The sequence below is a fragment of the Protobothrops mucrosquamatus genome, unplaced genomic scaffold (assembly GCF_001527695.2).
Source record: "Protobothrops mucrosquamatus isolate PMUCROS unplaced genomic scaffold, P.Mucros_1.0 scaffold_130, whole genome shotgun sequence".
In the NCBI taxonomy this organism is placed as follows: Eukaryota; Metazoa; Chordata; class Lepidosauria; order Squamata; family Viperidae; genus Protobothrops; species Protobothrops mucrosquamatus.
The window spans coordinates 151,631-163,960 of NW_015386206.1; positions in this window are offsets into that span (position 1 = coordinate 151,631).

The window sequence follows — 12,330 nt, forward strand, 5'->3', positions numbered from 1 at the left end:
CTTTAAGGGCCGCAGGGAAGCCACCCTCCTGCAGAGAAGCGTTCACAATTCCCTGGAACCAGGCTCGTGTACCCTCCCGAGCTGTATATCCTTCATCCACTTATATACCATATTGCCAGCTGCTGAGCAACCACACTCTCAACAACCTTCGCCGCAAAGCGAAGGTTGGAGACCGGGCGATAGTTAGCCAACTCATCTGGGTTCAGGGAAGGCTTCTTGAGGAGGGGCCTCACAACGGCCTCTTTAAGGGCCGCAGGGAAGACACCCTCCTGCAGAGAAGCGTTCACAATTCCCTGGAACCAGCTGCTCGTGTACCCTCCCGAGCTGTATATCCTTCATCCACTTATATACCATATTGCCATGTCCTCAGAGTAACTGGTAACTTTTAAAAATAAAAACTATGGGTCACAAAAGCTGCTAGAGCTACAGGTCAGGAAGAAATTCAACTTCACTTTCTCCTGTGCTATATTAAGGAAAAGAGAAAGCAGAATATTATTCATTTAATCCAGGATTTATAGCACAGCTCAAAATATATATATAAAAAAGAAAGAATGCAAACGCATAAGAATTTCATTGCTTTTTAAGATGCAGCTTGTTGACTTGCCCTCTAGGAACTGGCAAATTCTTTCTCTCTCTCTAAACAGAAGTGCAGTTTGTTGCATGATGGTTATCTTTTGAGATAACAGCTTAAAAGCCAAGAATTTCTCTCCATTCGGTTGCCATTAAAGTCCCATGATGCTTTTCCTAATAGTGATATTAATGGCTAACATTTCCTTTCCCTTGTCCTGTGGTGCACTCGGCTCATCTCATTTAATATTTTATAACTCTTGTAACTCTTTTATAACAATGCCAGATGTGGATCTTGTAGACAAAAAAAAAGCTTTCCTTTATGTAATTGAAACTATGAAACTCACTCCAAACATACTTCAAGCTACGTGAAGTCCCTGACTTGGGGCTCAATCAAACATTCAATTCATTTGGATTTATCTTTTTATTTAAGACAGAAGCAAGGAAGCCATGGTCCGCAGGGTGCATCCCTGGAGATACTAGATAACTTAGGTTGATAGCTGAAGCTTCTTCCCAAGTGGCATTTATTTTAAAATAAAGAGGTCTGTTACAAAACAATGCCATGTGAAAGGTTTAGTCTTCCACCCAGTCAATTATGCAGTGCCCTTTTCCAAGCTATATCATTCTATACCTTATTCTTGCACCCCAATTCTTCAGTTTTCCCCTGGGAGAAAATCACAATTATATGCTCACTAAACAAAGTCAAATCCAAATTTTAGGAATCCCCATTTGTCATATTCTCCTATTATTTTATAACATCTAGTAACCATAGGCTTTCCCCAATGCATTAATTCATCTTTGGAATAAAAAGGGAACATTCATATAATTAGTCCTTTTTTGTAAAAAAAAAAAAAAGGTGCTGGAACTCACACATGTCATACAACCCGTCTTGCCTACCCTACAAGGTTCCATCCAAAAAAGGTGCTGGAACTCCGTTCTGGGCGTTCTATGACAAAAAAAGCCCTGCATATAATGATTGGAAGGAATTGGGGAAATCATCTAATTCAGGGGCCTTGGCAACTTTAAGACTTGTGGACTTTATGGCTGACTGAGGAATTCTGGGAGTTGAAGTCCACTAGTCTTAAAGTTGGCAAGGTTGGAAACCTCTGATCTAATTCAACCCCCTGATGGCACCTCATTAGTCAATATCAGTGTCAATTGTCTTTTTCTTTCAATTTCCATATTCTTTTCCTTGTCTTCCAATTTTCACATTAATTTCCTCGATCTTGCACTTGAGTTTTGCTGCATGCAAATGTACTTTTTGGTATTCTATGCCCCACTATCCTCAAGGTTTTCTACAATTACACATATATTTTTTTTTAAAAAAAGAAAACTATTTGCTGTCACCCAGCATGATCTTCCTTACTGATTGTCAATCCACATAAAACCTATGGCAGACTAGAAATGCTTCTAAATTATAAAACACAGAAGTTTCGGAAAACTCCTTTGCCTTACATAATTAATATATGCATCTTGCCTAAATTGTACAAAATTACACGTAGAGAAATGATAAATTTCTAAATCTATATGTCCATCCCTATAGAATGTGGCATTCTCAATAGACATATCATATTAAGAATATGGAATAGATAAGTAATGTTAATCTTAACCAAGTTTAGCATGTTATATAAATGTGTATTCTAATTCTTTATCTTATTTGGTTTATCATTGTCCACATGAATAAGAAATCCTAAAGAAATGATTTCGATTAAAAAAAGAATAACTTTCCTGGCTGTGGTGTATCTTTTGCAGTGCTTCAATTCCAATCACATTTACTCCATCCTGGTGGACTTCCACTCTGCCTTCTATCAGAAGTCTTCATAAGTAATTTAATCTTCAAATGCAAAGTAAACTGGCTGACCTTTGTGGTGTCTATCTATTTATTTAACTATTAGATAGATGCACTAGTATCATAGGGTAATGCTAAGGACCACTCTATCAAGGTTCCGACTAACGAAACACTTCAAAGAACTTTCAGGCATTGTTTATCCTAAAAAGTCTTTAATCGTGAAACAAAGTGTTGGCACAGCATGGTGGGTGCCAAGATCTGAATTCCCCTCCCCTGAGCACATAATATTCAAGCAATTCCCTCCTCTAATTAGCAGTCATAATTCACGTTCTCCAATCAGTTTGAAGGGCAAAGTTTCCCTTCAGTTCTGTAGGTTCTGTAGCAGGTGGTTCTTACCTTAACTAATCCCCACACACATTCTTCCTCCTCCCCTCCCAGCACCATCTAATTTAACTCTAAAAGTACCACAAAGCTTATACAGAGAGTGGCTGCCTCTTCATATTTTGTCAAAGCAAGATCATCCAATGTTAGCAGCGTTGACACACTCTTTCAGTGCACAATTTAGTCATCACATTCCTGTCCTGTGATATACATCAACCTGAAATAGCACCATCATTAATGAGTATGTATTTTTAAGGATACAGTTAAAATCAGCTTTAACAGACTACAGAGGATTTTCTGCTTTGGCGGGGAATATTAACTGAGAACATGTCCGTCTAAGAAGCAAACTAGATGAGCCTTGTTTATGAAGGGATGGAGAGGACAAGTGGGAATTCCAGGATCTAGGGTAGACTTTATCAAGTCTCAAACAGCAAATGCTCAACAGAATTTGGAAAAACTACCAGTACTCAAAGAACAACTTACCCAGAGGATAATATAGGGCAAGAAAAGAAGTAGAAAAATGGGATGAAGAAAGGAGGGGAAAGACTCAGTAGGAGAAGTAGTATATCAACAGCCCTTCGTGATTTATGATTATCATCCTCCAAATGCAGAAAGAATAGAAGACAGTGAAGAAGGCAGGGCTAAGAGGAGGAAAAGAATGGACAATATTCACCCCTGTATTTGAGCCAGAAAGAGAAGAGCCAGAAGACAACATGTCTATGGAAATTCTCAGTCATCCAGGTTATGGTTGTCTGAAAGGTGATTTTTTTCAAAAGGCAAATGGACTATGGTTTGTTTTTGTTTTTGTTTTCCCTTGAGGAAGAAGAAGACATTTCGCTTCTCATCCAAGAAGCTTCATCAGTTCTGGCTGGCTGATGCTGGGGGTGGGGAAAATGAAAAGATTAGTCTTTCACACACACACACACACACACACACACACACACACACACACACACACACACTATCCAACCAGACCCGATGAAACTTCTGTCTTCTTCTTCTCGAGAGAAAAGAAAAAAAGAAAAAAAGCATGGTCCAGTTGCCTTTTGAAAAAGCACCTTTGAGACAGGAGACAACATATTTCTCTCTTCAGTGGAAGATAGCACTAACAAAGAAAAGCTGGTAAGTGGTCCTGACCTGGTTCTGAGTGATAGCTTGAAAGAAAACCTGTTTTGCGGATAATGAGCAAAATGATTTCATGGGGAGAAGAAGTTCTCCCCTCACATTAGGGTCCTCTCCATCTTCAGGCCTGCAGACGTTCCTAATTGCAGACAGGAGCCAGGCAGTCCAAATCAACCTTGGCAATGTGAATAAATAGGTCAGCCAAAACTGTTTCTGCATGGTGGCTGGAGAATTCTGGAAGCTGCAGTCTTAAAGTTGCTGAAGTTGAGAAACATTGGGTTAAAGAATCAGCATTTGAGAGACTTCACAGATCAGAAGTGAAGAGAAGCTGAATTTGTCAAAGAGCTGATGCCTCCAACAGCACAGCGAAAATCAGTGTGGTTTTGCTCTAAGGAAGTTACTGATTGCTTTGGATGAAAAGTATGTAAGGGTCCCAAATCTCTTCTTGTGGTATGTTAATTCTGCACAAGGCAATAGGATGTATTGTTGGCCTGAGTAATGGAAAGAACAATAGGACTGCATGGAAGAAGAAAGAAGGAAGGAAGAAGATGGCAAGAGGGGAGGGGGGGGAGGAGGAGGAGGAGGAGGAGGAGGAGGAGGAGGAGGAAGAAGAAGAAGAAGAAGAAGAAGAAGAAGAAGAAGAAGAAGAAGAAGAAGAAGAAGAAGAAGAAGAAGAAGAAGAAGAAGAAGAAGAAGAAGAAGAAGAAGAAGAAGAAGAAGAAGANTGAAAATCAATGTGTAACCTCTTCTGAAAAAAAGGGCTACAGGAGGATTATGTTCTTAGCTCAGAGCATTTTTATATCCACTCTTCTCTGTAGCTGAACCCACAACTGTATCTCTATTTTTATATATAAAAAAATTAAACTTCCCCAGAGGTTTTTATTCATTTTGCTTTAGTTCTCTTCTCATTGCATTGAATTTTACTATTTATTTTTTTTTACTTTCCAATCCCACACTTTTGCAAAGTTGGGAAACATTGGCATTTCACTGGTCAAGAACCATGTTTTTTAAAAGTTTAAGAAATTATAAGTAGAGATAATGATTGGTCAGTTGATTCATGATAACACTAATCAAATCAAATCTTTGTTACAATCACAAACCAGCATACAGTATGTAGTAAAATTGTGTTGAAGGAAAAGTCTTCATCATGGTTCAGTCCAAGCCGGGAATAAACAACATGGCGACTGCTTTAGAAAGAAGGTTGCAGTTTATTGAAGTGGAGAGCCAGACAGGAAGATGGCTCTGGAAGAAAAGAAAGCAAGCACATGTAGGGAGTGGGTTTTTATACCTTGTGGAGCCTTTTGTTTGGAGTTGTTCCTGTGGCATGAACTTTGACCAGAGTCTGAGTGTGCTCTTTGGCATCTGTGGGTTAATCCTATTATGTCCTGTCTTAGAGTTTGGGTGGGGTATGTAGATTTTAGGTGTCTTTGTCTTCCTAAGCTTCTAGCTTGGAGCCTCCAACCTTCCTGGATTATTTACATCTGTATTTCTACAAAGCTGGTTTCTGCTTGGGGGAGGGAGACTTGGGGCTAGTAAGAAAACTGGGCATTCTTTTCTGCCTTTTTAATATTTCCTTCTCTGGGGGAGGTGACTTCCCACAAATGACACCCCTTATTTTGAATCTCTTGGAGAACAACAATTTTTACAGTGTGATTTGGTTCCTGTTTCCCAAAAGACAGTGTTTGGGGAAATCTTTGTCACTCTTTTTACTATGGAGGCCCTGTGAATATTAGATCAGAAACATTACCACCAATGAGTTAATGAATATTGAGTATTTGTATATCCTTCATCCACCTATATACCATATTGCCATGTCCTCAGAGTAACTGGTAACTTTTAAAAATAAAAACTATGGGTCACAAAAGCTGCTAGAGCTACAGGTCAGGAAGAAATTCAACTTCACTTTCTCCTGTGCTATATTAAGGAAAAGAGAAAGCAGAATATTATTCATTTAATCCAGGATTTATAGCACAGCTCAAAATATATATATATAAAAAAGAAAGAATGCAAACGCATAAGAATTTCATTGCTTTTTAAGATGCAGCTTGTTGACTTGCCCTCTAGGAACTGGCAAATTCTTTCTCTCTCTCTAAATAGAAGTGCAGTTTGTTGCATGATGGTTATCTTTTGAGATAACAGCTTAAAAGCCAAGAATTTCTCTCCATTCGGTTGCCATTAAAGTCCCATGATGCTTTTCCTAATAGTGATATTAATGGCTAACATTTCCTTTCCCTTGTCCTGTGGTGCACTCGGCTCATCTCCTTTAATATTTTATAACTCTTGTAACTCTTTTATAACAATGCCAGATGTGGATCTTGTAGACCAAAAAAAAGCTTTCCTTTATGTAATTGAAACTATGAAACTCACTCCAAACATACTTCAAGCTACGTGAAGTCCCTGACTTGGGGCTCAATCAAACATTCAATTCATTTGGATTTATCTTTTTATTTAAGACAGAAGCAAGGAAGCCATGGTCCGCAGGGTGCATCCCTGGAGATACTAGATAACTTAGGTTGATAGCTGAAGCTTCTTCCCAAGTGGCATTTATTTTAAAATAAAGAGGTCTGTTACAAAACAATGCCATGTGAAAGGTTTAGTCTTCCACCCAGTCAATTATGCAGTGCCCTTTTCCAAGCTATATCATTCTATACCTTATTCTTCCACCCCAATTCTTCAGTTTTCTCCTGGGAGAAAATCACAATTATATGCTCACTAAACAAAGTCAAATCCAAATTTTAGGGATCCCCATTTGTCATATTCTCCTATTATTTTATAACATCTAGTAACCATAGGCTTTCCCCAATGCATTCATCCATCTTTGGAACAAAAAGGAATCATTCATATAATCAGTGCTTTTTTGTAAAAAAAAAAAAAAAAAAAAGGTGCCGTAACTCACACATGTCATATAACCCGCCTTGCCTACCCTACAAGGCTCCATCCAAAAAAGGTGCCGGAACTCCGTTCTGGGCGTTCTATGACAAAAAAAGCCCTGCATATAATGATTGGAAGGAATTGGGGAAATCATCTAATTCAGGGGCCTTGGCAACTTTAAGACTTATGGACTTTATGGCTGACTGAGGAATTCTGGGAGTTGAAGTCCACTAGTCTTAAAGTTGGCAAGGTTGGAAACCTCTGATCTAATTCAACCCCCTGATGGCACCTCATTAGTCAATATCAGTGTCATTTGTCTTTTTCTTTCAATTTCCATATTCTTTTCCTTGTCTTCCAATTTTCACATTAATTTCCTCGATCTTGCACTTGAGTTTTGCTGCATGCAAATGTACTTTTTTTTATTCTATGCCCCACTATCCTCAAGGTTTTCTACAATTACACATATTTTTTTTTTTAAAGAAAACTATTTGCTGTCACCCAGCATGATCTTCCTTACTGATTGTCAATCCACATAAAACCTATGGCAGACTAGAAATGCTTCTAAATTATAAAACACAGAAGTTTCGGAAAACTCCTTTGCCTTACATAATTAATATATGCATCTTGCCTAAATTGTACAAAATTACACGTAGAGAAATGATAAATTTCTAAATCTATATGTCCATCCCTATAGAATGTGGCATTCTCAATAGACATGTCATATTAAGAATATGGAATAGATAAGTAATGTTAATCTTAACCAAGTTTAGCATGTTATATAAATGTGTATTCTAATTCTTTATCTTATTTGGTTTATCATTGTCCACATGAATAAAAAATCCTAAAGAAATGATTTCGATTAAAAAAAGAATAACTTTCCTGGCTGTGGTGTATCTTTTGCAGTGCTTCAATTCCAATCACATTTACTCCATCCTGGTGGACTTCCACTCTGCCCTTCTATCAGAAGTCTTCATAAGTAATTTAATCTTCAAATGCAAAGTAAACTGGCTGACCTTTGTGGTTTCTATCTATTTATTTAACTATTAGATAGATGCACTAGTATCATAGGGTAATGCTAAGGACCACTCTGTCAAGATTCCGACTAACGAAACACTTCAAAGAACTTTCAGGCATTGTTTATCCTAAAAAGTCTTTAATCGTGAAACAAAGTGTCGGCACAGCATGGTGGGTGCCAAGATCTGAATTCCCCTCCCCTGAGCACATAATATTCAAGCAATTCCCTCCTCTAATTAGCAGTCATAATTCACGTTCTCCAATCAGTTTGAAGGGCAAAGTTTCCCTTCAGTTCTGTAGGTTCTGTAGCTGGTGGTTCTTACCTTAACTAATCCCCACACACATTCTTCCTCCTCCCCTCCCAGCACCATCTAATTTAACTCTAAAAGTACCACACAGCTTATACAGAGAGTGGCTGCCTCTTCATATTTTGCCAAAGCAAGATCATCCAATGTTAGCAGCGTTGACACACTCTTTCAGTGCACAATTTAGTCATCACATTCCTGTCCTGTGATATACATCAACCTGAAATAGCACCATCATTAATGAGTATGTATTTTTAAGGATACAGTTAAAATCAGCTTTAACAGACTACAGAGGATTTTCTGCTTTGGCGGGGAATATTAACTGAGAACATGTCCGTCTAAGAAGCAAACTAGATGAGCCTTGTTTATGAAGGGATGGAGAGGACAAGTGGGAATTCCAGGACCTAGGGTAGACCTTATCAAGTCTGAAACAGCAAATGCTCAACAGAATTTGGAAAAACTACCAGTACTCAAAGAACAACTTACCCAGAGGATAATATAGGGCAAGAAAAGAAGTAGAAAAATGGGATGAAGAAAGGAGGGGAAAGACTCAGTAGGAGAAGTAGTATATCAACAGCCCTTCGTGATTTATGATTATCATCCTCCAAATGCAGAAAGAATAGAAGACAGTGAAGAAGGCAGGGCTAAGAGGAGGAAAAGAATGGACAATATTCACCCCTGTATTTGAGCCAGAAAGAGAAGAGCCAGAAGACAACATGTCTATGGAAATTCTCAGTCATCCAGGTTATGGTTGTCTGAAAGGTGATTTTTTTCAAAAGGCAAATGGACTATGGTTTGTTTTTGTTTGTTTTTTTCCCTTGAGGAAGAAGAAGACATTTCACTTCTCATCCAAGAAGCTTCATCAGTTCTGGCTGGCTGATGCTGGGGGTGGGGAAAATGAAAGGATTAGTCTTTCACATACACACACACACACACACACACACACACACACCATCCAACCAGACCCAATGAAGCTTCTGTCTTTTTCTTCTCGAGGGAAAAGAAAAAAAGAAAAGCATGGTCCAGTTGCCTTTTGAAAAAGCACCTTTGAGACAGGAGACAACATATTTCTCTCTTCAGTGGAAGATAGCACTAACAAAGAAAAGCTGGTAAGTGGTCCTGACCTGGTTCTGAGTGATAGCTTGAAAGAAAACCTGTTTTGCGGATAATGAGCAAAATGATTTCATGGGGAGAAGAAGTTCTCCCCTCACATCAGGGTCCTCTCCATCTTCAGGCCTGCAGACGTTCCTAATTGCAGACAGGAGCCAGGCAGTCCAAATCAACCTTGGCAATGTGAATAAATAGGTCAGCCAAAACTGTTTCTGCATGGTGGCTGGGGAATTCTGGAAGCTGCAGTCTTAAAGTTGCTGAAGTTGAGAAACATTGGGTTAAAGAATCAGCATTTGAGAGACTTCACAGATCAGAAGTGAAGAGAAGCTGAATTTGTCAAAGAGCTGATGCCTCCAACAGCACAGCGAAAATCAGTGTGGTTTTGCTCTAAGGAAGTTACTGATTGCTTTGGATGAAAAGTATGTAAGGGTCCCAAATCTCTTCTTGTGGTATGTTAATTCTGCACAAGGCAATAGGATGTATTGTTGGCCTGAGTAATGGAAAGAACAATAGGACTGCATGGAAGAAGAAAGAAGGAAGGAAGAAGATGGCAAGAGGGGAGGGGGAGGAGGAGGAGGAGGAGGAGGAAGAGGAGGAGGAAGAAGAAGAAGAAGAAGAAGAAGAAGAAGAAGAAGAAGAAGAAGAAGAAGAAGAAGAAGAAGAAGAAGAAGAAGAAGAAGAAGAAGAAGAAGAAGAAGAAGAAGAAGAAGAAGAAGAGGAGGAGGAGGAGGAGGAGGAGGAGGAGGAGGAGGAGGAAGAAGAAGAAGAAGAAGAAGAAGAAGAAGAAGAAGAAGAAGAAGAAGAAGAAATATTGAATAAAGAGAGAATAAAACTTTCAAAAGCTCAAGAGATGCTCAAGAATCAAAGCTTATAAAGAAAACATAAGCGCACAAAGTACATTGGATATCTGTTAGATTTCTATGTACAATAAGTCAACATTCAAATATTCTATGCTTCCCATTTGCAGTGATCTACCACTTCAGTTATGCAGTTCTCTCTCCACTCGTGATCATTTTAAACAAAATTACACTGTATCCAAGTAGTTACTGTACTTAATAGATCTTACCAAATTTGGCTGATGTTCCTGGACTTTCTGCAATATAAGTGTTGAAAATCTATTATCAGATTTCTTCCAGAATATCAAGACTACCCTGCAGGGTACCTATATCATTAGGTCAAAATAGCAGACTCACAAAACTACAATTTTCACTATATTACAGAAACTGGAAACATTCTATATGGAGTTTGAATATCATCTCTTGGGGCTGTGCGTGTCTAAAGTTTGAAGCCTCTTCTCCATGTGCCTTATGAGAACCAACTTGGCTTTGTTATTTTGACATAGCAAAGCTTACAATAGAGGATCTTACTCTACTTCCACAGTTTACAGGTTTGATTTTCATTTCCAATATTTTGATTGACCACATCAAGAATCAGCTATAATTAAAATGAAATGGCTGAGATGGAAGAAAAACATACATTTCAGCATCTACAAAATCAGCTGAAGATGCTCTATGAACTCAATTGATTTCCTGCAGACATTTCATTACCCAACTAGGTAACATCATCAATGCCTGCTGAACCAACCTCAAAAAGCACCAAGGATTCCACAGTTCAACCTGGATTACAAATACGATGCTCTATTGTATCAGCTGGAGTCAACAAGATTGTCCTACTCAGATATTTCATTAGATGACTCTGTCTCTTTCTCAAAGCAAAGATCACAGCTTGTAAAGTGACACTAGTAAATGAGTTATGTTGGTTAGCATAACAGCTTGTAAAGTAACCATTAGAAACTGAGTTATGTTACTTAGCAAACTTCTAGGAAAGACTTCCTCATGAGTGGTAGAATTTGGTTGTGTTAGAGTTGTGGATTGCTGGCTATATTTTAAATATAGACCTATACTATATGCTTAAAAGGGACACCAATTGCAAGCCGGCACATGAAAATAAAGTGCCACAGAGACAGCAGAGGATAAGAGAAAGTGACTTTCATAAACTTTGCCACGCTTTTTAAAAAACAACAATGAAAGTTGGGTCAGCACTTGTAAATGCTAGACTGGCATCCATTCAGTCATTGTCAAAAGACTTAACCCTTGGTTCAAAGTTTTTTTGTTTTGTTTTGTTTTTTGAACCAAAACTGTATACTGATTTGGCAATATTACATTAGCACAAAAGAGAAAACAAAACAAAGAGCTGAGAAAGCATATGAAGCCCCAAAACAGCATTAGATTTACACACTCTGAAAGGTTCTGATGTGCCGAGAATTTAATGAGGTGGTAAACTCATTGGCCAGCTATTTATACCATGTCAGAAAATATCATACAGTTTCATGCTCTTCCTCCAGCATTTTACATACCATAAATAGAATTTTGTCTGAAACAACTCCAAAAGCAACCAAAAACAATATATCCATCCATTGCTTTGAAAAACTATGAAACACTTTGAAGCCACCAAATTGAATTCATTAATTCACAGCAAGCTTCTTCAGTTCACAAATATGTTTTGATGGAATAATTCAATCAAAGTTTGGTCAAAGTGAAGCAGTGAAAGTGAATCCTTTTGAAGTATTGCACAGACATACTACATTTATTTGTTTCATTTTTCCAGAAATTTCTAACAAATGCATTTCGCAGAAACTGAGCATAAATTAAGAGTAAAGATAATACTTTCTGATTTAAGTACATTGAAAGTCTAACTTAATTAGAGATGTCATGATGCAAGGGATGATTTCACAGGGAAACACAGAAATCTGGTTAAACATTGTCACTGTGTGCAAAAGAAAGAGTGGAAAGGAGTCTCTTGAGTTGTTTCCTTAGTTAGATAAATAGAAAGACCAAATAGGGACAGATCATCTATAATCTATATGTGTGGTTGCTAAGAGTCTGCAGTTAACCTGACAGCACACAATCAATCAAGCCAATTAGGAATAATAACAGAATTGGAAGGGATCTTGGAGGTCTTCTAGTCCAATCCCCTGCTCAAGCAGGAGAACCTATATCATTCCAAACCAGGTGGCTGTCCAATCTCTTCTTAATAACCTCCAATGTTGGAGCACCCACACCTTCTGGAGGTAAGTCATTCCACTGGTTAATTGTTCTCACTGTTATAAAATTTCTCTTTAGTTCTAGATTGCTTCTCTCCTTGATATGATTTTATATGCCAAGAATAAAC